Source organism: Phyllobates terribilis, unplaced genomic scaffold (assembly GCF_046119375.1).
Source record: "Phyllobates terribilis strain yellow unplaced genomic scaffold, ASM4611937v1 Scaffold_40__1_contigs__length_11209783, whole genome shotgun sequence".
Taxonomy (NCBI): Eukaryota; Metazoa; Chordata; class Amphibia; order Anura; family Dendrobatidae; genus Phyllobates; species Phyllobates terribilis.
Window position 1 is genome coordinate 10,260,685 of NW_027362800.1, and position 22,710 is coordinate 10,283,394.

Consider the following 22,710-nt stretch of genomic DNA (forward strand, 5'->3'; position numbering starts at 1 on the left):
TGGGGCACATTGCTCCAAAGCCCTCACACTTACCCAGCCTAGTGACTTCGATCCTGGAGGGCCATGTTTTCCATCAGATAACTCTATGAGCCACCTGGCGTACTAACAAGTGCACCAAACCAGTGTGTAATATGCATCAATTTACTAGGGCAGCCCAAGGACAAAACTGCCTTTTCAAAAGATACTACACTTGATCTTAGCCAAAAGGCCGAGAAGCGATAACCAGAATTGGTTTCCGACTACGGTGCCACCCAAGGATTCTGAAAAGTCCATTTGTGGAGATGGCCACCTGGACTCCCGTTAAGAAGACATGCTGTCAACCTCTAGATCCCTCACATGCCTGCACTTTTCGGCTTGCTGCTGCTGCAATCCACGCGTTTTAGATCTGCATAACTCCACCTCTTTTAGCACAGTACCCTCAACCCCCGGCTGTTCCCACCCGCCTCAACACCGTTGGAAGGGAGGAGAACCAATTAAGGCGGGGGGGGGGGTGGAACGAGCAGCTGTCTACCCTTAGCAGGAGGGTTGCTGATTAATTACCTCTCCTGCTGCTGCTGCTGCTGGCTGTCCAGCAGCAGACTGAAGGTGGCTGCTGCTGTGCGCAGGTATATAAAGGCTCAGAGCCTATTATGACACGCGCAGCCAGCGTTCCATTGCCACATTCCGTCTACTGCAGGCGGGATACCTGGATGGCTGAATGTCACTGAGAAGCTCACAGAGACCGCCATAAGCAACAGTTTAAAAGAATACCACAGACTAATCAACCAAACTTTTTGGGTTGGTTTCTCTTTTATAGTCTGCAGGCATTAAATGAAAGAAGTCAGTGTTCCAGCAGAGGGAGACAACGTTTCAGAAAAGGCATTGTAGCAAACCAAAAAAGAAATTTTAAGCGCAGCAGAGTAACCAGCTCACATACCTGTTAGCTCAGGTGAGTTTAAAAGGCTGCTGTTGATAACAAGGGCATTTGCTAAATAGATGGTGTGTGTGCAACAATATACTGAAAGGTCAATTATATTGTGCAGCTTATCTCACCACCTGTAGTTATTTAGGTGAAAGCTCCAAAATGCTTGCCTAATATGTCTGTTTTTCCAAAAGGAAGTATAGAGGGAGAGCTAGATAGATAGCATTGCATTACATTACATTACATGGCAATGCAATGCACAGTTGCTGAAGTTGAACCAAAATGAGCTTGTCATCTGGCTTCTGCAACTTTTAACATGAAAAATCCAATGAGGAGAAGAAAAGCAAAGCCAAAGAGTCCATCCCAAAATCCGACAAACAAGCAAAATGAACAAAAAGCATTGAATTCAATTCTTTCTGATTTTAGAAACTGCATTAAAGAAGGGGTGCACCGGTCCTGGAGATACTGCAATACCAGGTCAATGCGTGGAGTGGACAGAGCAAGCTCTTTTTCCATCTCCCTGTTCTAAAAATCCATTTAATATATGGTCCCCAGATAGGGGACGTATCAGATATTAAACTGATAAGAACAGATACTACACTTGATCTTAGCCAAAAGGCCGAGAAGCGATAACCAGAATTGGTTTCCGACTACGGTGCCACCCAAGGATTCTGAAAAGTCCATTTGTGGAGATGGCCACCTGGACTCCCGTTAAGAAGACATGCTGTCAACCTCTAGATCCCTCACATGCCTGCACTTTTCGGCTTGCTGCTGCTGCAATCCACGCGTTTTAGATCTGCATAACTCCACCTCTTTTAGCACAGTACCCTCAACCCCCGGCTGTTCCCACCCGCCTCAACACCGTTGGAAGGGAGGAGAACCAATTAAGGCGGGGGGGGTGGAACGAGCAGCTGTCTACCCTTAGCAGGAGGGTTGCTGATTAATTACCTCTCCTGCTGCTGCTGCTGCTGGCTGTCCAGCAGCAGACTGAAGGTGGCTGCTGCTGTGCGCAGGTATATAAAGGCTCAGAGCCTATTATGACACGCGCAGCCAGCGTTCCATTGCCACATTCCGTCTACTGCAGGCGGGATACCTGGATGGCTGAATGTCACTGAGAAGCTCACAGAGACCGCCATAAGCAACAGTTTAAAAGAATGCCACAGACTAATCAACCAAACTTTTTGGGTTGGTTTCTCTTTTATAGTCTGCAGGCATTAAATGAAAGAAGTCAGTGTTCCAGCAGAGGGAGACAACGTTTCAGAAAAGGCATTGTAGCAAACCAAAAAAGAAATTTTAAGCGCAGCAGAGTAACCAGCTCACATACCTGTTAGCTCAGGTGAGTTTAAAAGGCTGCTGTTGATAACAAGGGCATTTGCTAAATAGATGGTGTGTGTGCAACAATATACTGAAAGGTCAATTATATTGTGCAGCTTATCTCACCACCTGTAGTTATTTAGGTGAAAGCTCCAAAATGCTTGCCTAATATGTCTGTTTATCCAAAAGGAAGTATAGAGGGAGAGCTAGATAGATAGCATTGCATTACATTACATTACATGGCAATGCAATGCACAGTTGCTGAAGTTGAACCAAAATGAGCTTGTCATCTGTCTTCTGCAACTTTTAACATGAAAAATCCAATGAGGAGAAGAAAAGCAAAGCCAAAGAGTCCATCCCAAAATCCGACAAACAAGCAAAATGAACAAAAAGCATTGAATTCAATTCTTTCTGATTTTAGAAACTGCATTAAAGAAGGGGTGCACCGGTCCTGGAGATACTGCAATACCAGGTCAATGCGTGGAGTGGACAGAGCAAGCTCTTTTTCCATCTCCCTGTTCTAAAAATCCATTTAATATATGGTCCCCAGATAGGGGACGTATCAGATATTAAACTGATAAGAACAGATACTACACTTGATCTTAGCCAAAAGGCCGAGAAGCGATAACCAGAATTGGTTTCCGACTACGGTGCCACCCAAGGATTCTGAAAAGTCCATTTGTGGAGATGGCCACCTGGACTCCCGTTAAGAAGACATGCTGTCAACCTCTAGATCCCTCACATGCCTGCACTTTTCGGCTTGCTGCTGCTGCAATCCACGCGTTTTAGATCTGCATAACTCCACCTCTTTTAGCACAGTACCCTCAACCCCCGGCTGTTCCCACCTGCCTCAACACCGTTGGAAGGGAGGAGAACCAATTAAGGCGGGGGGGGGGTGGAACGAGCAGCTGTCTACCCTTAGCAGGAGGGTTGCTGATTAATTACCTCTCCTGCTGCTGCTGCTGCTGGCTGTCCAGCAGCAGACTGAAGGTGGCTGCTGCTGTGCGCAGGTATATAAAGGCTCAGAGCCTATTATGACACGCGCAGCCAGCGCTCCATTGCCACATTCCGTCTACTGCAGGCGGGATACCTGGATGGCTGAATGTCACTGAGAAGCTCACAGAGACCGCCATAAGCAACAGTTTAAAAGAATGCCACAGACTAATCAACCAAACTTTTTGGGTTGGTTTCTCTTTTATAGTCTGCAGGCATTAAATGAAAGAAGTCAGTGTTCCAGCAGAGGGAGACAACGTTTCAGAAAAGGCATTGTAGCAAACCAAAAAAGAAATTTTAAGCGCAGCAGAGTAACCAGCTCACATACCTGTTAGCTCAGGTGAGTTTAAAAGGCTGCTGTTGATAACAAGGGCATTTGCTAAATAGATGGTGTGTGTGCAACAATATACTGAAAGGTCAATTATATTGTGCAGCTTATCTCACCACCTGTAGTTATTTAGGTGAAAGCTCCAAAATGCTTGCCTAATATGTCTGTTTATCCAAAAGGAAGTATAGAGGGAGAGCTAGATAGATAGCATTGCATTACATTACATTACATGGCAATGCAATGCACAGTTGCTGAAGTTGAACCAAAATGAGCTTGTCATCTGGCTTCTGCAACTTTTAACATGAAAAATCCAATGAGGAGAAGAAAAGCAAAGCCAAAGAGTCCATCCCAAAATCCGACAAACAAGCAAAATGAACAAAAAGCATTGAATTCAATTCTTTCTGATTTTAGAAACTGCATTAAAGAAGGGGTGCACCGGTCCTGGAGATACTGCAATACCAGGTCAATGCGTGGAGTGGACAGAGCAAGCTCTTTTTCCATCTCCCTGTTCTAAAAATTCATTTAATATATGGTCCCCAGATAGGGGACGTATCAGATATTAAACTGATAAGAACAGATACTACACTTGATCTTAGCCAAAAGGCCGAGAAGCGATAACCAGAATTGGTTTCCGACTACGGTGCCACCCAAGGATTCTGAAAAGTCCATTTGTGGAGATGGCCACCTGGACTCCCGTTAAGAAGACATGCTGTCAACCTCTAGATCCCTCACATGCCTGCACTTTTCGGCTTGCTGCTGCTGCAATCCACGCGTTTTAGATCTGCATAACTCCACCTCTTTTAGCACAGTACCCTCAACCCCCGGCTGTTCCCACCCGCCTCAACACCGTTGGAAGGGAGGAGAACCAATTAAGGCGGGGGGGGGGGGTGGAACGAGCAGCTGTCTACCCTTAGCAGGAGGGTTGCTGATTAATTACCTCTCCTGCTGCTGCTGCTGCTGGCTGTCCAGCAGCAGACTGAAGGTGGCTGCTGCTGTGCGCAGGTATATAAAGGCTCAGAGCCTATTATGACACGCGCAGCCAGCGTTCCATTGCCACATTCCGTCTACTGCAGGCGGGATACCTGGATGGCTGAATGTCACTGAGAAGCTCACAGAGACCGCCATAAGCAACAGTTTAAAAGAATGCCACAGACTAATCAACCAAACTTTTTGGGTTGGTTTCTCTTTTATAGTCTGCAGGCATTAAATGAAAGAAGTCAGTGTTCCAGCAGAGGGAGACAACGTTTCAGAAAAGGCATTGTAGCAAACCAAAAAAGAAATTTTAAGCGCAGCAGAGTAACCAGCTCACATACCTGTTAGCTCAGGTGAGTTTAAAAGGCTGCTGTTGATAACAAGGGCATTTGCTAAATAGATGGTGTGTGTGCAACAATATACTTAAAGGTCAATTATATTGTGCAGCTTATCTCACCACCTGTAGTTATTTAGGTGAAAGCTCCAAAATGCTTGCCTAATATGTCTGTTTATCCAAAAGGAAGTATAGAGGGAGAGCTAGATAGATAGCATTGCATTACATTACATTACATGGCAATGCAATGCACAGTTGCTGAAGTTGAACCAAAATGAGCTTGTCATCTGGCTTCTGCAACTTTTAACATGAAAAATCCAATGAGGAGAAGAAAAGCAAAGCCAAAGAGTCCATCCCAAAATCCGACAAACAAGCAAAATGAACAAAAAGCATTGAATTCAATTCTTTCTGATTTTAGAAACTGCATTAAAGAAGGGGTGCACCGGTCCTGGAGATACTGCAATACCAGGTCAATGCGTGGAGTGGACAGAGCAAGCTCTTTTTCCATCTCCCTGTTCTAAAAATCCATTTAATATATGGTCCCCAGATAGGGGACGTATCAGATATTAAACTGATAAGAACAGATACTACACTTGATCTTAGCCAAAAGGCCGAGAAGCGATAACCAGAATTGGTTTCCGACTACGGTGCCACCCAAGGATTCTGAAAAGTCCATTTGTGGAGATGGCCACCTGGACTCCCGTTAAGAAGACATGCTGTCAACCTCTAGATCCCTCACATGCCTGCACTTTTCGGCTTGCTGCTGCTGCAATCCACGCGTTTTAGATCTGCATAACTCCACCTCTTTTTGCACAGTACCCTCAACCCCCGGCTGTTCCCACCCGCCTCAACACCGTTGGAAGGGAGGAGAACCAATTAAGGCGGGGGGGGGTGGAACGAGCAGCTGTCTACCCTTAGCAGGAGGGTTGCTGATTAATTACCTCTCCTGCTGCTGCTGCTGCTGGCTGTCCAGCAGCAGACTGAAGGTGGCTGCTGCTGTGCGCAGGTATATAAAGGCTCAGAGCCTATTATGACACGCGCAGCCAGCGTTCCATTGCCACATTCCGTCTACTGCAGGCGGGATACCTGGATGGCTGAATGTCACTGAGAAGCTCACAGAGACCGCCATAAGCAACAGTTTAAAAGAATGCCACAGACTAATCAACCAAACTTTTTGGGTTGGTTTCTCTTTTATAGTCTGCAGGCATTAAATGAAAGAAGTCAGTGTTCCAGCAGAGGGAGACAACGTTTCAGAAAAGGCATTGTAGCAAACCAAAAAAGAAATTTTAAGCGCAGCAGAGTAACCAGCTCACATACCTGTTAGCTCAGGTGAGTTTAAAAGGCTGCTGTTGATAACAAGGGCATTTGCTAAATAGATGGTGTGTGTGCAACAATATACTGAAAGGTCAATTATATTGTGCAGCTTATCTCACCACCTGTAGTTATTTAGGTGAAAGCTCCAAAATGCTTGCCTAATATGTCTGTTTATCCAAAAGGAAGTATAGAGGGAGAGCTAGATAGATAGCATTGCATTACATTACGTTACATGGCAATGCAATGCACAGTTGCTGAAGTTGAACCAAAATGAGCTTGTCATCTGGCTTCTGCAACTTTTAACATGAAAAATCCAATGAGGAGAAGAAAAGCAAAGCCAAAGAGTCCATCCCAAAATCCGACAAACAAGCAAAATGAACAAAAAGCATTGAATTCAATTCTTTCTGATTTTAGAAACTGCATTAAAGAAGGGGTGCACCGGTCCTGGAGATACTGCAATACCAGGTCAATGCGTGGAGTGGACAGAGCAAGCTCTTTTTCCATCTCCCTGTTCTAAAAATCCATTTAATATATGGTCCCCAGATAGGGGACGTATCAGATATTAAACTGATAAGAACAGATACTACACTTGATCTTAGCCAAAAGGCCGAGAAGCGATAACCAGAATTGGTTTCCGACTACGGTGCCACCCAAGGATTCTGAAAAGTCCATTTGTGGAGATGGCCACCTGGACTCCCGTTAAGAAGACATGCTGTCAACCTCTAGATCCCTCACATGCCTGCACTTTTCGGCTTGCTGCTGCTGCAATCCACGCGTTTTAGATCTGCATAACTCCACCTCTTTTAGCACAGTACCCTCAACCCCCGGCTGTTCCCACCCGCCTCAACACCGTTGGAAGGGAGGAGAACCAATTAAGGCGGGGGGGAGTGGAACGAGCAGCTGTCTATGTGACACCCCAGGGGTCTGGTTGCCACAGTAACGTAATGTTATGTCTGAGAGCAGGTGGGAGGTCCTTTAGTCAGGGATCCTGTGCATGCCACACCTCCTGCCCAGTCTTGGGAGGGGAAGAACTTCCCCTATAAAAACCTGGGGCTGAGGCAGGGTGAGTGAGTAGAAGAAGAGAAGAAGTAGAGACAGCATAGGAAGAAACAGCAGTTACAAGGAGTCAGGGGCTGGCGGCTGCAGAGTTCGCCCTGACTAAGAAGGCTTTTTACCGGACCCGGAGTCCGAGGCTGTGGGGACTAATTCCTACCCAGCAGCAGAATCCGTCAGGCAGGGGATTTCAGGTCCTCTGGCCCAGAAGCCCGAAGGCACGGTCACACGCGTGGGACCAGCACCGCCATCGTGGAGCGGAAGCCATTAGAAGGCCCCGAGTCACCGGCCATACGGGTGAGCACCACACGGTACACTCAGGGACGTGGGCTACTTACATCAGCTCCTAGCAAGGTAGCCAGAAGAGTACAGTCAGTTTGGGAGGCCTACAACTACGCCTGGCCAGGGGAGATCCCATCTGCTCAAGGACTGACCAGGCCCCATCCGCTAGCAAGTACTCCGGGAGGGTCTTTTGTTGTTACCAGTAAAGACCCTGAACTACACCGTACCGTCTCTGAGTGGCTCCTGCTACCCCCATCATCCACGTCGGCTGCCCTGAGGCCATACCCCTCCCATTGGGGGTTATACTATCACGCTGCACAATCCCACCATCGGCCTCAGCGGTCTGCCCTGCAGCAGCAGCCCCCTGGCTGCACCCAACGGGTGGCGTAGTCATCAACCATTTACTACTAATGGACTGCCGTCTAGTTTGACTCCCTGGGCACGGACCGGGTCACCGCCACGAGACTACAACCCTCCACAGATCCGGCTACGGGTAAGCTCCCGCATGCGCAGCGCAGCGCGACACAGGCCCAGGGGCGCGTCAACTTTGGCGTAGTCGGCAGGATTTCGTGCCCGCAACCACCGGGTACTGCGTGCCTGAAAAAGAGACTTTTCAAACTTACCAGTGGTGAAGATTCCCGCCATCCGGCGCCATCTTCAGCCTTCTTCCCGCCATCGGTGAAGTTTCCCGCCATCCGGCGCCATCTTCGGCCTTCTTCCTGCCATCCGTGGAGTTTTCCCGCCGTTGGACGCCATCTTGAGGACGCCGCGCGGGAAGAAGAGGGGCGTGGACTCCGAAAGCGCGCGAGAACTGAAGCCCCGCCTCACGTCCGGACGTTGCGTAAGGTCCTGGAAGGAGCCCAGCAGACGCCGACGTCACAGGAGCGCGACGGAAGGTCCTCAACCCTGATGATCCACTGCGGAGCCGCGGCCTACGGAAGAGGATCATCGCAAGGTAGGCCACGGTCCACTAGGGGGGAGGAAGATGTCGGATACGGAGGAGAGCTTCACTACCTCGACCCCCGCCAGCGCCACCGCTGCTGCAGTTATGCCCTTCACCATGCCATATATCCCGGGAGCAGCTTGGCTACCCCAGTACTCAGGGGAGTCACATACCCTGCATGACTTTAGAGAAAAGCTGGATAGCCTCTTCCAGGTGTACCCCCTCACAGAAGAGCAAAAAGTGAGCATCCTGGTGGCCCAACTAACCGGGGCAGCCAAAAGAGAAGTAAAATCTTGGCCACCTGGGAGGAGGACTGTCGCAGAGATACTAACCCGGCTGAGGGACACCTTCGATACCCGCACCTCAGCCGAGATCAAGCTTAGATTCTACGGGTGCAAGCAGCGAGCGCATGAGAGTATAAGGGACTATGCACTAAACCTACAAGAGGCCCTGAGGGCCATAAAGCAGACCGACCCTGATGGGGTGGGAAACGAGGACAGGCTGTTGACTGAACAATTTATAGAGGGTTTATATTGCAATGCCCACCGAACCCAGTTGCGGGCAATGGCCTTACAGGATCCCCATCTGGACTTTGCACAGTTCAAGGATAGAGCTATCCGGGTGCTCCGAGAACCAGCACCGGGTGGCGTTGTGACCCACAGGCGCCCAGCTATCACTTACCACCAGGAGGCGGCGCCCTTGTCGGCAGGGCCTGTGGGAGCTCATGCGCAGGCTTTGGACAATGACCCGGCTCCAGACCTACACCATCAGGTCCAAGAGCTAGTTAAGAGCGTTGCTGCGCTAACCCGAACTGTGCAGTCTTTACAGGTTTCCACCCCAGGGAAGATCCAGCTGGCATCCGGACCGGAGGACATCCCGTGGCGTCGACCAAGGAGGACCCCACTGGCCAGAGGAAGACCCAGTGACCGATACAGCGAGGACGGACGACCCATCTGCCGCCGCTGCAATCAACCCGGACATATGGAAAGGTACTGTTCTTTAAACGGGCACAACCTGGGGTAGAGGGCCAACCCCCAGGAAAAAGATCACCAGGCCCATCGAACTGGCGCGACAGATATGTGGGAGGACGTCCAGTCTTGCCTGTGGTACTGGATGGCATTCCCATGAGTGCCCTACTGGATACCGGGTCACAGGTCACCACCATCCCGTACGTGCTCTTCAAGCAGTACTGGAATGACTCGGATATTACCCGCTACCCTGACGACGACTTGAGTATCATCGCCAGCAATGGCCAGCCCGTGCCACAGATCGGATTTAAAGAGGTGACCCTCAAAATCGGTAGAGTCGAACTGGCCGCACAGGGACTGATCATTGTAGATATTGATAAACATGAGAGTCACCCAAAAATAACTCTAGGAACTAACGTAATTGAAAATTGTCTTGCAGAGGTGATTTTCCTTTTACAGCAGGTTGCCAAGAACGCCAGCTCCGGCGAGCAGCGGGTGCTCCAGAAAGAGATCCGGGCACTGATGCAACGGCAACAAGTGGAACTCTCCGGCGGTGAGATTGGTAGCGTAAGAATGTGTGACCCTTTTCCTATTGCCATGCCCCCAAAAAGTGAAATGATGATTTGGTGCCGGGCAGCTATTGGTCTGAGAGGTAGAGATTACCAGGCAATGGTAGAACCAGTTTACTCAGACAGTAGGCCCACCATTTTGACAGCACGGGGGGTGGTCAATGTACGCCATGGGAGGGTGCCCGTTCGCATAATAAATATCGGGGAGAGGGAAGTGTACCTGCCCCGGTATGCCACGCTAGCCAAATTATATACCACTAATCAAAATTCTATACAATCTGTGGAACCCTTGCCTCCATCTCACCCGGAGGAAGGTAACGGCTCTAAGAAAGACATGGAGGACTGGTGTCAGCAACTACATCTGGGTACTGACTCCACTCCCTCACATCAGAAACAAGGAGTCTATCGGGTGGTTCAAGAGTATGAGAGAGTGTTTAGTAAACACCCGTTAGACTTCGGGCGAGTCAAGGGGGTAGAACACCGCATCCCCACGGGAGATCATCCTCCCATAAAAGAGAGGTATCGACCCGTACCCCCTGCACATTACCAACACGCCAAGGGGATGCTTAGAGACATGAAGGAGGCTGGGGTAATCCGGGATAGCTGTAGCCCCTGGGCAGCCCCACTAGTTTTAGTCAAAAAGAAAGACAACACCATGAGGATGTGTGTAGATTACCGGAAAATCAACCGTATCACACACAAGGATGCGTACCCCTTACCAAGGATAGAGGAGTCATTGGCTGCTTTAAGATCTGCTAACTTCTTCTCTACCTTGGATCTCACTAGCGGGTACTGGCAGGTTCCTGTAGCAGAGGCGGACCGGGAGAAGACCGCATTCACCACCCCGATGGGACTTAGCGAGTTCACCTGCATGCCGTTCGGACTCTGCAACGCCCCAGGAACCTTCCAACGATTAATGGAGTGCTGTCTGGGCCACAGAAACTTCGAGACGGTCCTGTTGTACCTGGACGATGTCATCGTATACTCCAAAACTTATGAGGACCACCTGAAACACCTGGCGGAGGTGTTCGAAGCTCTGGCGAGTTACGGCCTAAAGGTGAAACCCTCCAAGTGTCACCTCCTGAAACCAAAGGTGCAATACCTGGGACACGTGGTGAGCGCTGACGGAGTGGCTCCCGACCCCGATAAGATCACCGCAATTAAGGGATGGCCAAGCCCCTCCAGCGTAAAAGAAGTGCGGCAGTTCCTAGGGTTGGTAGGCTACTACCGAAGGTTTATTCCCGGTTTCACCAAAAAGGCAGCGCCTATGCAGGACCTCCTGATAGGCCAGTCCCGGAAGGCCAAGAACCAGAAGCCGCCCTTCAAATGGGAAGAGCTAGAAGAAGAGTCCTTCCGCCAGCTGAAGATGGCCCTCACGGGGGATGAAATCTTGGCGTACCCGGACTATAGCCAGCCCTTCATCCTCTACACCGACGCCAGTAACATCGGGCTAGGAGCCGTACTGTCCCAGATTCAGCAGGGGAGAGAACGAGTAATCTCCTATGCCAGCCGAAAACTGCGACCCACCGAAAGGAACCCCGAGAATTACAGCTCATTTAAGCTAGAGTTCCTGGCCGTGGTATGGGCAGTCACCGAGCGCTTTAGGCATTACCTCGCTTCTTCCCGGTTCACCGTATACACGGATAACAACCCGTTGACACACCTGGACACGGCAAGACTCGGTGCCCTGGAGCAGAGGTGGATGGCCCGTCTGTCCAACTACGAGTTCACAATCAAATACCGGGCAGGACGCTCCAATACTAACGCGGACGCCCTGTCCAGGATGCCCAACCTGCCGGACGAAGGAGAAGATCCGGAGGGACTGGAAGAAGTTGAACTCCCTGCGTTCCACCGTCATGGGACTATCCAGTATTCCCACTGGGTAAGGGGTAAGCAGGCTGCTACGTTGAACCCCTTACCCCACTACAACTGGGCGGAAACGCAAGACAGCGACCCTGCCGTCCGACTGGTGAAGGAGATGCTGACTCGGCCGGAGGCTCGCCTTGAACCAGACGCTCCGGAGGAAGCCAAACAACTATGGGCGGAGAAGAGTCGACTATTCCTTTACAAGGGGAAGTTGTGCCGCAGAATGGTCAACTCCCGGACGCATGAACTACTCTGGCAAGTAGTGGTGCCCCGAAGAGACGCAGCCATGGTGATGGAGGCATACCACGACGGAGCTGGACACTTCGGGTGGAAAAAGCTGGAGTTCCTGCTGCGCGAGCGGTTCCACTGGGTAGGCATGAGGGGAACCATCGAGATGTGGTGCAGAGACTGTGGCCCGTGCAATCTGAGAAGGAAGGACCGGGCCAGCCAGAAGACTCCCCTGCAGTCCATCGTCACCCGGCAACCGTTGGAACTGGTAGCCTTGGATCATGTAAAACTGACCCCAAGCAGAAGTGGCTACGTCTACGCGTTAACCATCGTGGATCATTACTCCCGGTTCTTGGTTGTCGTCCCCGTCAAGGACTTAACGGCTCAAACAGCAGCTAGAGCCTTCCAGCAGCACTTCTGCCGTCCACACGGGTACCCGGACCAAGTGCTGACGGACCAGGGAACTGCCTTTGAAGCGGAGGTCTTCCAGGAATTCTGCAATCTGTATGGCTGCCGGAAGATAAGGACGACACCCTACCATCCGCAAACTAATGGACTTTGTGAAAAAATGAACCAGGTGGTAATGGATCTTCTATAAACATTGCCCCTGGAAGAACGCAGTCTGTGGCCTGAGAAGTTGCCCGATCTGGTGGACCTATACAACCACATCCCGGTAGGTTCCACCAACTGTACCCCGGCTTACCTAATGAGGGCAAGACCTGGTAAGTTACCTGTTGACCTGGAAATGGGAGTCCTGACACCCGAGGACACTTCACCAGAAACAGACTGGGACACAGAGAGGCAGCAGCAGTACCGGAGAGTACAGGAGAGCGTGGAGCGAAGTCTCTGTCAGGCTAGGGAAAAACAAGAGAAGACATACAACCAGTATGCTCCCGCTGTTCCCCTGGTACCCGGAGAGCAGGTCTTGAAGAGGAAGAGACGGCTCCACAAGTTGGACGACCAGTGGGAGAAGGACCCGTACACCGTACTGCCCTCAAGCCACGAAAACCCGAAGGTCTGTACCATCAGTAAAGACGGAGGGGAAACCACAGCCATTGTATCCCGGGACCACCTGAAGAAGTGTCCCGAACAACTGAGGAACCCTGAAGAGGAACAAGAAGACCATCGACCCGTGGAAGAAAGGGAAGATATGGTTAGTACCGTGCTCGGGGACTTCCCTCGGTCTTGGACTCAAGTCAATGGTGCAGTTGTGGTACCCGTACTCACCTTCCTCCAACCATCATCCCAAGAACCTACGGAGCAACGGGTAGAGCTGGAAGAACAGCCGGTCCGGGAGGCAGAAGACTCCACACTAGCAGAACAGGAGAATCAACCCTCTGCTTATAGTGAGCCTGCCGTACCCCTAGTGAGACAAAGAGCCGGTAGACAGCTGCCCAGTTTACCCTTGACAGCTCCTACACCCTGTAGTTCAGGGCCAGACAGTCAGCTCCGTAGGTCCACTAGGGCCACTAGAGGCCAGTTACCCGCACGTTGGAGGATCTAAATGTTTAAGCTATTTTATAATGTTTACCTGTCTATAGTTGCTTGTGTGTAATTTTGTATTTCTAGTTGTTTTTAGGAATCCTTGGTGGATTTACCGGGAATCCTTGTATATAGTTGGAGCGTAACCCAGGATGGACTAAAGACTGTCAAGGACTCGGGGTAGAACAGACCCCTACCTGGTTACGTCTCCCTGTGTTGGTGAAATGGACACCTTGCTTTCTTCAGAGACTGCACCCGGTTGCGGACATGCCGTAACCATCTTTATATGTTTTCTTATTGTATTATTAATGTTTTACCTTGTTATGTTTTCTAAATGTGTTTAGTCCCGGAGTACTAAATTTTACTAGGGGGGAATGTGACACCCCAGGGGTCTGGTTGCCACAGTAACGTAATGTTATGTCTGAGAGCAGGTGGGAGGTCCTTTAGTCAGGGATCCTGTGCATGCCACACCTCCTGCCCAGTCTTGGGAGGGGAAGAACTTCCCCTATAAAAACCTGGGGCTGAGGCAGGGTGAGTGAGTAGAAGAAGAGAAGAAGTAGAGACAGCATAGGAAGAAACAGCAGTTACAAGGAGTCAGGGGCTGGCAGCTGCAGAGTTCGCCCTGACTAAGAAGGCTTTTTACCGGACCCGGAGTCCGAGGCTGTGGGGACTAATTCCTACCCAGCAGCAGAATCCGTCAGGCAGGGGATTTCAGGTCCTCTGGCCCAGAAGCCCGAAGGCACGGTCACACGCGTGGGACCAGCACCGCCATCGTGGAGCGGAAGCCATTAGAAGGCCCCGAGTCACCGGCCATACGGGTGAGCACCACATGGTACACTCAGGGACGTGGGCTACTTACATCAGCTCCTAGCAAGGTAGCCAGAAGAGTACAGTCAGTTTGGGAGGCCTACAACTACGCCTGGCCAGGGGAGATCCCATCTGCTCAAGGACTGACCAGGCCCCATCCGCTAGCAAGTACTCCGGGAGGGTCTTTTGTTGTTACCAGTAAAGACCCTGAACTACACCGTACCGTCTCTGAGTGGTTCCTGCTACCCCCATCATCCACGTCGGCTGCCCTGAGGCCATACCCCTCCCATTGGGGGTTATACTATCACGCTGCACAATCCCACCATCGGCCTCAGCGGTCTGCCCTGCAGCAGCAGCCCCCTGGCTGCACTCAACGGGTGGCGTAGTCATCAACCATTTACTACTAATGGACTGCCGTCTAGTTTGACTCCCTGGGCACGGACCGGGTCACCGCCACGAGACTACAACCCTCCACAGATCCGGCTCCGGGTAAGCTCCCGCATGCGCAGCGCAGCGCGACGCAGGCCCAGGGGCGCGTCATCTACCCTTAGCAGGAGGGTTGCTGATTAATTACCTCTCCTGCTGCTGCTGCTGCTGGCTGTCCAGCAGCAGACTGAAGGTGGCTGCTGCTGTGCGCAGGTATATAAAGGCTCAGAGCCTATTATGACACGCGCAGCCAGCGTTCCATTGCCACATTCCGTCTACTGCAGGCGGGATACCTGGATGGCTGAATGTCACTGAGAAGCTCACAGAGACCGCCATAAGCAACAGTTTAAAAGAATGCCACAGACTAATCAACCAAACTTTTTGGGTTGGTTTCTCTTTTATAGTCTGCAGGCATTAAATGAAAGAAGTCAGTGTTCCAGCAGAGGGAGACAACGTTTCAGAAAAGGCATTGTAGCAAACCAAAAAAGAAATTTTAAGCGCAGCAGAGTAACCAGCTCACATACCTGTTAGCTCAGGTGAGTTTAAAAGGCTGCTGTTGATAACAAGGGCATTTGCTAAATAGATGGTGTGTGTGCAACAATATACTGAAAGGTCAATTATATTGTGCAGCTTATCTCACCACCTGTAGTTATTTAGGTGAAAGCTCCAAAATGCTTACCTAATATGTCTGTTTATCCAAAAGGAAGTATAGAGGGAGAGCTAGATAGATAGCATTGCATTACATTACATTACATGGCAATGCAATGCACAGTTGCTGAAGTTGAACCAAAATGAGCTTGTCATCTGTCTTCTGCAACTTTTAACATGAAAAATCCAATGAGTAGAAGAAAAGCAAAGCCAAAGAGTCCATCCCAAAATCCGACAAACAAGCAAAATGAACAAAAAGCATTGAATTCAATTCTTTCTGATTTTAGAAACTGCATTAAAGAAGGGGTGCACCGGTCCTGGAGATACTACAATACCAGGTCAATGCGTGGAGTGGACAGAGCAAGCTCTTTTTCCATCTCCCTGTTCTAAAAATCCATTTAATATATGGTCCCCAGATAGGGGACGTATCAGATATTAAACTGATAAGAACAGATACTACACTTGATCTTAGCCAAAAGGCCGAGAAGCGATAACCACAATTGGTTTCCGACTACGGTGCCACCCAAGGATTCTGAAAAGTCCATTTGTGGAGATGGCCACCTGGACTCCCGTTAAGAAGACATGCTGTCAACCTCTAGATCCCTCACATGCCTGCACTTTTCGGCTTGCTGCTGCTGCAATCCACGCGTTTTAGATCTGCATAACTCCACCTCTTTTAGCACAGTACCCTCAACCCCCGGCTGTTCCCACCCGCCTCAACACTGTTGGAAGGGAGGAGAACCAATTAAGGCGGGGGGGGGGGGGTGGAACGAGCAGCTGTCTACCCTTAGCAGGAGGGTTGCTGATTAATTACCTCTCCTGCTGCTGCTGCTGGCTGTCCAGCAGCAGACTGAAGGTGGCTGCTGCTGTGCGCAGGTATATAAAGGCTCAGAGCCTATTATGACACGCGCAGCCAGCGTTCCATTGCCACATTCCGTCTACTGCAGGCGGGATACCTGGATGGCTGAATGTCACTGAGAAGCTCACAGAGACCGCCATAAGCAACAGTTTAAAAGAATGCCACAGACTAATCAACCAAACTTTTTGGGTTGGTTTCTCTTTTATAGTCTGCAGGCATTAAATGAAAGAAGTCAGTGTTCCAGCAGAGGGAGACAACGTTTCAGAAAAGGCATTGTAGCAAACCAAAAAAGAAATTTTAAGCGCAGCAGAGTAACCAGCTCACATACCTGTTAGCTCAGGTGAGTTTAAAAGGCTGCTGTTGATAACAAGGGCATTTGCTAAATAGATGGTGTGTGTGCAACAATATACTGAAAGGTCAATTATATTGTGCAGCTTATCTCACCACCTGTAGTTATTTAGGTGAAAGCTCCAAAATGCTTGCCTAATATGTCTGTTTATCCAAAAGGAAGTATAGAGGGAGAGCTAGATAGATAGCATTGCATTACATTACATTACATGGCAATGCAGTGCACAGTTGCTGAAGTTGAACCAAAATGAGCTTGTCATCTGGCTTCTGCAACTTTTAACATGAAAAATCCAATGAGGAGAAGAAAAGCAAAGCCAAAGAGTCCATCCCAAAATCCGACAAACAAGCAAAATGAACAAAAAGCATTGAATTCAATTCTTTCTGATTTTAGAAACTGCATTAAAGAAGGGGTGCACCGGTCCTGGAGATACTGCAATACCAGGTCAATGCGTGGAGTGGACAGAGCAAGCTCTTTTTCCATCTCCCTGTTCTAAAAATCCATTTTATATATGGTCCCCAGATAGGGGACGTATCAGATATTAAACTGATAAGAACAGATACTACACTTGATCTTAGCCAAAAGGCCGAGAAGCGATAACCAGAATTGGTTTCCGACTACGGTGCCACCCAAGGATTCTGAAAAGTCCATTTGTGGAGATGGCCACCTGGACTCCCGTTAAGAAGACATGCTGTCAACCTCTAGATCCCTCACATGCCTGCACTTTTCGGCTTGCTGCTGCTGCAATCCACGCATTTTAGATCTGCATAACTCCACCTCTTTTAGCACAGTACCCTCAACCCCCAGCTGTTCCCACCCGCCTCAACACCGTTGGAAGGGAGGAGAACCAATTAAGGCGGGGGGGGGGGTGGAACGAGCAGCTGTCTAAGCTTAGCAGGAGGGTTGCTGATTAATTACCTCTCCTGCGGCTGCTGCTGCTGGCTGTCCAGCAGCAGACTGAAGGTGGCTGCTGCTGTGCGCAGGTATATAAAGGCTCAGAGCCTATTATGACACGCGCAGCCAGCGTTCCATTGCCACATTCCGTCTACTGCAGGCGGGATACCTGGATGGCTGAATGTCACTGAGAAGCTCACAGAGACCGCCATAAGCAACAGTTTAAAAGAATGCCACAGACTAATCAACCAAACTTTTTTGGTTGGTTTCTCTTTTATAGTCTGCAGGCATTAAATGAAAGAAGTCAGTGTTCCAGCAGAGGGAGACAACGTTTCAGAAAAGGCATTGTAGCAAACCAAAAAAGAAATTTTAAGCGCAGCAGAGTAACCAGCTCACATACCTGTTAGCTCAGGTGAGTTTAAAAGGCTGCTGTTGATAACAAGGGCATTTGCTAAATAGATGGTGTGTGTGCAACAATATACTGAAAGGTCAATTATATTGTGCAGCTTATCTCACCACCTGTAGTTATTTAGGTGAAAGCTCCAAAATGCTTGCCTAATATGTCTGTTTATCCAAAAGGAAGTATAGAGGGAGAGCTAGATAGATAGCATTGCATTACATTACATTACATGGCAATGCAATGCACAGTTGCTGAAGTTGAACCAAAATGAGCTTGTCATCTGGCTTCTGCAACTTTTAACATGAAAAATCCAATGAGGAGAAGAAAAGCAAAGCCAAAGAGTCCATCCCAAAATCCGACAAACAAGCAAAATGAACAAAAAGCATTGAATTCAATTCTTTCTGATTTTAGAAACTGCATTAAAGAAGGGGTGCACCGGTCCTGGAGATACTGCAATACCAGGTCAATGCGTGGAGTGGACAGAGCAAGCTCTTTTTCCATCTCCCTGTTCTAAAAATCCATTTAATATATGGTCCCCAGATAGGGGACGTACCAGATATTAAACTGATAAGAACAGATACTACACTTGATCTTAGCCAAAAGGCCGAGAAGCGATAACCAGAATTGGTTTCCGACTACGGTGCCACCCAAGGATTCTGAAAAGTCCATTTGTGGAGATGGCCACCTGGACTCCCGTTAAGAAGACATGCTGTCAACCTCTAGATCCCTCACATGCCTGCACTTTTCGGCTTGCTGCTGCTGCAATCCACGCGTTTTAGATCTGCATAACTCCACCTCTTTTAGCACAGTACCCTCAACCCCCGGCTGTTCCCACCCGCCTCAACACCGTTGGAAGGGAGGAGAAACAATTAAGGCGGGGGGGGGGGTGGAACGAGCAGCTGTCTACCCTTAGCAGGAGGGTTGCTGATTAATTACCTCTCCTGCTGCTGCTGCTGCTGGCTGTCCAGCAGCAGACTGAAGGTGGCTGCTGCTGTGCGCAGGTATATAAAGGCTCAGAGCCTATTATGACACGCGCAGCCAGCGTTCCATTGCCACATTCCGTCTACTGCAGGCGGGATACCTGGATGGCTGAATGTCACTGAGAAGCTCACAGAGACCGCCATAAGCAACAGTTTAAAAGAATGCCACAGACTAATCAACCAAACTTTTTGGGTTGGTTTCTCTTTTATAGTCTGCAGGCATTAAATGAAAGAAGTCAGTGTTCCAGCAGAGGGAGACAACGTTTCAGAAAAGGCATTGTAGCAAACCAAAAAAGAAATTTTAAGCGCAGCAGAGTAACCAGCTCACATACCTGTTAGCTCAGGTGAGTTTAAAAGGCTGCTGTTGATAACAAGGGCATTTGCTAAATAGATGGTGTGTGTGCAACAATATACTGAAAGGTCAATTATATTGTGCAGCTTATCTCACCACCTGTAGTTATTTAGGTGAAAGCTCCAAAATGCTTGCCTAATATGTCTGTTTATCCAAAAGGAAGTATAGAGGGAGAGCTAGATAGATAGCATTGCATTACATTACATTACATGGCAATGCAATGCACAGTTGCTGAAGTTGAACCAAAATGAGCTTGTCATCTGGCTTCTGCAACTTTTAACATGAAAAATCCAATGAGGAGAAGAAAAGCAAAGCCAAAGAGTCCATCCCAAAATCCGACAAACAAGCAAAATGAACAAAAAGCATTGAATTCAATTCTTTCTGATTTTAGAAACTGCATTAAAGAAGGGGTGCACCGGCCCTGGAGATACTGCAATACCAGGTCAATGCGTGGAGTGGACAGAGCAAGCTCTTTTTCCATCTCCCTGTTCTAAAAATCCATTTAATATATGGTCCCCAGATAGGGGACGTATCAGATATTAAACTGATAAGAACAGATACTACACTTGATCTTAGCCAAAAGGCCGAGAAGCGATAACCAGAATTGGTTTCCGACTACGGTGCCACCGAAGGATTCTGAAAAGTCCATTTGTGGAGATGGCCACCTGGACTCCCGTTAAGAAGACATGCTGTCAACCTCTAGATCCCTCACATGCCTGCACTTTTCGGCTTGCTGCTGCTGCAATCCACGCGTTTTAGATCTGCATAACTCCACCTCTTTTAGCACAGTACCCTCAACCCCCGGCTGTTCCCACCCGCCTCAACACCGTTGGAAGGGAGGAGAACCAATTAAGGCGGGGGGGGGGTGGAACGAGCAGCTGTCTACCCTTAGCAGGAGGGTTGCTGATTAATTACCTCTCCTGCTGCTGCTGCTGCTGGCTGTCCAGCAGCAGACTGAAGGTGGCTGCTGCTGTGCGCAGGTATATAAAGGCTCAGAGCCTATTATGACACGCGCAGCCAGCGTTCCATTGCCACATTCCGTCTACTGCAGGCGGGATACCTGGATGGCTGAATGTCACTGAGAAGCTCACAGAGACCGCCATAAGCAACAGTTCAAAAGAATGCCACAGACTAATCAACCAAACTTTTTGGGTTGGTTTCTCTTTTATAGTCTGCAGGCATTAAATGAAAGAAGTCAGTGTTCCAGCAGAGGGAGACAACGTTTCAGAAAAGGCATTGTAGCAAACCAAAAAAGAAATTTTAAGCGCAGCAGAGTAACCAGCTCACATACCTGTTAGCTCAGGTGAGTTTAAAAGGCTGCTGTTGATAACAAGGGCATTTGCTAAATAGATGGTGTGTGTGCAACAATATACTGAAAGGTCAATTATATTGTGCAGCTTATCTCATCACCTGTAGTTATTTAGGTGAAAGCTCCAAAATGCTTGCCTAATATGTCTGTTTATCCAAAAGGAAGTATAGAGGGAGAGCTAGATAGATAGCATTGCATTACATTGCATTACATGGCAATGCAATGCACAGTTGCTGAAGTTGAACCAAAATGAGCTTGTCATCTGGCTTCTGCAACTTTTAACATGAAAAATCCAATGAGGAGAAGAAAAGCAAAGCCAAAGAGTCCATCCCAAAATCCGACAAACAAGCAAAATGAACAAAAAGCATTGAATTCAATTCTTTCTGATTTTAGAAACTGCATTAAAGAAGGGGTGCACCGGTCCTGGAGATACTGCAATACCAGGTCAATGCGTGGAGTGGACAGAGCAAGCTCTTTTTCCATCTCCCTGTTCTAAAAATCCATTTAATATATGGTCCCCAGATAGGGGACGTATCAGATATTAAACTGATAAGAACAGATACTACACTTGATCTTAGCCAAAAGGCCGAGAAGCGATAACCAGAATTGGTTTCCGACTACGGTGCCACCCAAGGATTCTGAAAAGTCCATTTGTGGAGATGGCCACCTGGACTCCCGTTAAGAAGACATGCTGTCAACCTCTAGATCCCTCACATGCCTGCACTTTTCGGCTTGCTGCTGCTGCAATCCACGCGTTTTAGATCTGCATAACTCCACCTCTTTTAGCACAGTACCCTCAACCCCCGGCTGTTCCCACCCGCCTCAACACCGTTGGAAGGGAGGAGAACCAATTAAGGCGGGGGGGGGTGGAACGAGCAGCTGTCTACCCTTAGCAGGAGGGTTGCTGATTAATTACCTCTCCTGCTGCTGCTGCTGCTGGCTGTCCAGCAGCAGACTGAAGGTGGCTGCTGCTGTGCGCAGGTATATAAAGGCTCAGAGCCTATTATGACACGCGCAGCCAGCGTTCCATTGCCACATTCCGTCTACTGCAGGCGGGATACCTGGATGGCTGAATGTCACTGAGAAGCTCACAGAGACCGCCATAAGCAACAGTTTAAAATAATGCCACAGACTAATCAACCAAACTTTTTGGGTTGGTTTCTCTTTTATAGTCTGCAGGCATTAAATGAAAGAAGTCAGTGTTCCAGCAGAGGGAGACAACGTTTCAGAAAAGGCATTGTAGCAAACCAAAAAAGAAATTTTAAGCGCAGCAGAGTAACCAGCTCACATACCTGTTAGCTCAGGTGAGTTTAAAAGGCTGCTGTTGATAACAAGGGCATTTGCTAAATAGATGGTGTGTGTGCAACAATATACTGAAAGGTCAATTATATTGTGCAGCTTATCTCACCACCTGTAGTTATTTAGGTGAAAGCTCCAAAATGCTTGCCTAGAATGTCTGTTTATCCAAAAGGAAGTATAGAGGGAGAGCTAGATAGATAGCATTGCATTACATTACATTACATGGCAATGCAATGCACAGTTGCTGAAGTTGAACCAAAATGAGCTTGTCATCTGGCTTCTGCAACTTTTAACATGAAAAATCCAATGAGGAGAAGAAAAGCAAAGCCAAAGAGTCCATCCCAAAATCCGACAAACAAGCAAAATGAACAAAAAGCATTGAATTCAATTCTTTCTGATTTTAGAAACTGCATTAAAGAAGGGGTGCACCGGTCCTGGAGATACTGCAATACCAGGTCAATGCGTGGAGTGGACAGAGCAAGCTCTTTTTCCATCTCCCTGTTCTAAAAATCCATTTAATATATGGTCCCCAGATAGGGGACGTATCAGATATTAAACTGATAAGAACAGATACTACACTTGATCTTAGCCAAAAGGCCGAGAAGCGATAACCAGAATTGGTTTCCGACTACGGTGCCACCCAAGGATTCTGAAAAGTCCATTTGTGGAGATGGCCACCTGGACTCCCGTTAAGAAGACATGCTGTCAACCTCTAGATCCCTCACATGCCTGCACTTTTCGGCTTGCTGCTGCTGCAATCCACGCGTTTTAGATCTGCATAACTCCACCTCTTTTAGCACAGTACCCTCAACCCCCGGCTGTTCCCACCCGCCTCAACACCGT

The 22,710-nt window shown here is 48.7% G+C and overlaps 11 non-coding genes and 1 pseudogene across 11 annotated transcripts; all 12 read right to left on the reverse strand.

The window, feature by feature from the left end:
- Positions 1–104: 104 nt before the first annotated feature.
- Positions 105–220, reverse strand: LOC141186139 (U2 spliceosomal RNA; annotated as a pseudogene).
- Positions 221–1,341: 1,121 nt separating this feature from the next.
- Positions 1,342–1,532, reverse strand: LOC141190613 (U2 spliceosomal RNA). The gene has a single exon (XR_012264633.1). It is a non-coding gene; the product is annotated as a U2 spliceosomal RNA (small nuclear RNA).
- A 1,118-nt stretch (positions 1,533–2,650) lies between these two features.
- On the reverse strand, positions 2,651–2,841 carry LOC141190614 (U2 spliceosomal RNA). The gene has a single exon (XR_012264634.1). It is a non-coding gene; the product is annotated as a U2 spliceosomal RNA (small nuclear RNA).
- A 1,120-nt stretch (positions 2,842–3,961) lies between these two features.
- LOC141186334 (U2 spliceosomal RNA) lies at positions 3,962–4,152 on the reverse strand. The gene has a single exon (XR_012260623.1). It is a non-coding gene; the product is annotated as a U2 spliceosomal RNA (small nuclear RNA).
- Positions 4,153–5,274: 1,122 nt separating this feature from the next.
- LOC141190615 (U2 spliceosomal RNA) lies at positions 5,275–5,465 on the reverse strand. Its single transcript, XR_012264635.1, has one exon. It is a non-coding gene; the product is annotated as a U2 spliceosomal RNA (small nuclear RNA).
- A 1,119-nt stretch (positions 5,466–6,584) lies between these two features.
- LOC141190617 (U2 spliceosomal RNA) lies at positions 6,585–6,775 on the reverse strand. Its single transcript, XR_012264637.1, has one exon. It is a non-coding gene; the product is annotated as a U2 spliceosomal RNA (small nuclear RNA).
- An 8,954-nt stretch (positions 6,776–15,729) lies between these two features.
- Positions 15,730–15,920, reverse strand: LOC141184532 (U2 spliceosomal RNA). Its single transcript, XR_012259278.1, has one exon. It is a non-coding gene; the product is annotated as a U2 spliceosomal RNA (small nuclear RNA).
- A 1,120-nt stretch (positions 15,921–17,040) lies between these two features.
- LOC141184381 (U2 spliceosomal RNA) lies at positions 17,041–17,231 on the reverse strand. The gene has a single exon (XR_012259142.1). It is a non-coding gene; the product is annotated as a U2 spliceosomal RNA (small nuclear RNA).
- A 1,121-nt stretch (positions 17,232–18,352) lies between these two features.
- LOC141184504 (U2 spliceosomal RNA) lies at positions 18,353–18,543 on the reverse strand. The gene has a single exon (XR_012259253.1). It is a non-coding gene; the product is annotated as a U2 spliceosomal RNA (small nuclear RNA).
- A 1,121-nt stretch (positions 18,544–19,664) lies between these two features.
- Positions 19,665–19,855, reverse strand: LOC141191417 (U2 spliceosomal RNA). The gene has a single exon (XR_012265411.1). It is a non-coding gene; the product is annotated as a U2 spliceosomal RNA (small nuclear RNA).
- A 1,120-nt stretch (positions 19,856–20,975) lies between these two features.
- On the reverse strand, positions 20,976–21,166 carry LOC141190618 (U2 spliceosomal RNA). Its single transcript, XR_012264638.1, has one exon. It is a non-coding gene; the product is annotated as a U2 spliceosomal RNA (small nuclear RNA).
- Positions 21,167–22,285: 1,119 nt separating this feature from the next.
- On the reverse strand, positions 22,286–22,476 carry LOC141190619 (U2 spliceosomal RNA). The gene has a single exon (XR_012264639.1). It is a non-coding gene; the product is annotated as a U2 spliceosomal RNA (small nuclear RNA).
- Positions 22,477–22,710: the final 234 nt, after the last annotated feature.